The 3,140-nt window shown below is 45.4% G+C and overlaps 1 protein-coding gene across 1 annotated transcript in view; it reads right to left on the bottom strand.

Annotated features, from left to right (window-relative positions):
* LOC117952548 (inactive dipeptidyl peptidase 10-like) overlaps nucleotides 1-3,140 on the bottom strand; it is a 172,025-nt gene that overhangs the window by 101,027 nt on the left and 67,858 nt on the right. The window lies entirely within an intron of this gene.

Raw genomic sequence — 3,140 nt, 5'->3', positions numbered from 1 at the left:
GAGAGAGAGAGATAGAGAGAGAGAGACAGAGAGAGAGAGAGAGAGAGAGCGAGAGAGAGATAGAGAGAGAGAGAGAGTTTGTAATGATGATAGAAGCCCACAGCTGGAGGCCCTGTCAACACAAACAGAACGGGAGGCTGGGATATGAAGTCTCTCATCTTTAATGTCTTCTTCCTCTGTGGTGAATCAGTGAGGCGTCAGGCTCTGCATGGTGTAGTAACTCACACACACTCTAACTGTCACAAACTAAATACACATAAATATGTGCATGGAGGCCTACTCATGTTCTGTACTTAAGTACACTTTTAAGGTACTTGACTTAAGTATTCCTGTTGTATTATTCTTCCATTTAACCACATATTGGACTTCCATTTACACCATCAGGCTGTCAGAAACACGCTGCCGGTTTAGTCTGCATCCTGATGGTTCTGATCGTTTCCAGTGGGAACATAACACAGCACCAAACCAGCATGGGACTGGATCTGGGACACAGTGATGAAGAAGACACAGGCCTCAGGGACACCCCTCCAGATCCTCTTTAAGCTTTCTTCTCTCACCTGTTGCAAACCTGTGATGGTCAAACAAACTCAGGACTTTCACCCAGGAGAGCGGGATCCAGGTCCTGTTTGACAATAAAAGGAAACAGCGAGTTTTCTTACATTATACAGAACAAACGGAGCTACGTCACTTTCTTTGTCCCATGCGAGACCAGAAGTCTGATTTAAGGCCATACCACCATCTTTTTCTAGAACTCAGCCTGGGTTGACTTGTTTACAACAAAGATGGCTGCTGCTGTAGAACTGAGATGGGTAGATTTGGCCCTTGTGTCCATTTTAGAAGATAAGGACAGCACATTCATTTCTGAAGAGGAGCAGAGAACCGCGATCAAGGCATTTGTTGATCAGAAAGATGCTTTTACCGTCCGTCCAACATACGTCACAGACTCCGTTGCTCTGATTGGTTGTTGGTCCCATAATCCCGGCCCAGTGGAGCAGTCTTAGACCCGTATTCTGACTAAAATCTGAGTGTGACGAGGTCGGGCTGATCTTTTTCTAAACTTAACTAATAACGTGTTGGAGCATAAACTTAACCAAACTACGACGGCTTTAAAACAAATTAAAATTAAAAGATTAAAACCTTTGCCTGGTTTAGATATGAGGTCCTGTTTCCATTCACTCAGTGTGGCGCTACTTTATCAAACGTATTGGAGGGTAGGAAGAAACGTCCCGATGTCATCCAGTGGTTTGGAGAACCTGGTGGATTACATGTTGAACCACAGCGGACGTACCAAGCTGATGAATGAAGAAACAAACCAAGTGATACAACACTGGTAACTTGTCTATAGTGTGGTTTTATCTCTAATCCCAATTTCCTGGCAATGTGGGCAGGCTGGGCAGTCCTGGACATACCAACATAAAGTCTACCGTGAGAGGAACACCTTTCCTCCAGCTTTACTCTGTACGGTAAGCAGCAGTGCAGTGTGGAACATAGCAGGACTCACAAACCAGCCAGCTGGTGTCATAATAAAGGCACCAATCGGTCTGTGTCCCCCATCTCGTAGACAAGGGTGATCAGTCCACTTTGAGAAGAGAGTCAGCCCAAGTCGGCCTACGGCACCACTCAGTTCTGCTACTGCAGCTGCATCCTCATGAGAAGCAAACCCTATAATACAGTTAGCAGAGCTACACATTACAGAAATACTGGTCCAGAGACCCCCCCCCCCCCCCCCCCCCCCCCCCCGTTCTCAGATATAATGGAGTATATGTATAAGTGCACATCAATAATTTTAATACATTTAGATTTTATCACAACTTCTGTCCTTATGTCAGCCATGGTTGACTGGTCCCGCATTGCAAGACCTGTCTCCATAGCTAGTGGAGTATGGACTGGCTACACCACAGATGCATTCTGGGATAGGAGGGGGTGGGAAAAATGTCTTTGGGTTGTTTGCATTTCTTTAAACCAATCCCCGTCGTCTAGGCCAGGGTTATGCTCGGACTTAGTGAAGTCTAGATTCACCATAACTTAGATCTAAATCTATGAGTTCTAAAACACATTTGTTTTGACACAGGACCAAAATGAGCCGATAATCCATCAGCCTGTGTAGATAATGTGCTTTAGTTGTGTAAATGTTCTACCAAGTTTGCAATCGATCATGTCACCAAAAACCAACCAAGATGAACCGAACCTTGGCCTGTTCGACCCCCTGGGCCCTGGGCCCTGGGCCAGTAGCTCTACTGGAAACCCAGCCTTGGTTCCAACAACCAGTTTAGAACATTAAAGGGGCGTTTACGTTCAGAAAGCAGAACGTAGAAGCCCACCAACCGGTGACCACACAGAGCAAATCCCCTGTCAGATATGTCAAGGAAGGGGGAGAAACGCCAGCTGAAGACCTTCGTGTCGGCACCGAGGGCCGACGTCTCTTTCAGCCAAAACACAGACGCCCAAATATTGATGTTTGACCTGCGTTACATTCCGAATGTCAAAGACGTGAAATTATTAGAAAGTAAACACACTGGGCAACAAATGTGCCAACAGCACGCAGTGTTCGTTCTTGAAGGTTAACAAAAGTGTTCAGAGGGGAAAATCAAGGGGCAAAAACCCGTTTAATTCTCCGTGGTTGTGTTGAGTGCATTAGCAGAGCTCGCATTAGCATAATTTCCTCTTAACCTTTGCTTGCGTGCACCACTTTCTGAGAGAGACTGATGGCATTTGGCCGTTTGTCAGAGGGAGTGATACACACGTTGGATCTGCTCGGATGATGAATACATCTGATAACCTTTAGCGGATTGTTCCATCTAAAGTAAAGGTTGGCTCTACATTGGTTAGCCGCTATAAGACTTTTAAAAATGTGGGCCATTTGTAGCGAGGTTATACACAGCAATGTGATTATTATGGACTTGCAGTCTTTAAGGTCACCCAAGGCACAGCCTGCCTTCCTTCATGATGAGACTACACTGGTCCAAGCCGTTCACACTCCCAACTCGTCACACACTGAAGCTTATTTAGCCTTTGTTATTCTCTAAATTCTTAACTTATTTAAAGTGTACCATTAGACATGGTCTCAGAGCAATTTACAATGACATGACGCACAGGCAAAGAAGTTTTACTTCCTGCATGTCACGTGGTTTCCCCCGATG

This window comes from Etheostoma cragini, chromosome 11 (assembly GCF_013103735.1).
Source record: "Etheostoma cragini isolate CJK2018 chromosome 11, CSU_Ecrag_1.0, whole genome shotgun sequence".
Classification (NCBI taxonomy): Eukaryota; Metazoa; Chordata; class Actinopteri; order Perciformes; family Percidae; genus Etheostoma; species Etheostoma cragini.
Note: the sequence above shows the minus strand (reverse complement) of the source record. Positions and strands in the feature narration are given on the sequence as shown.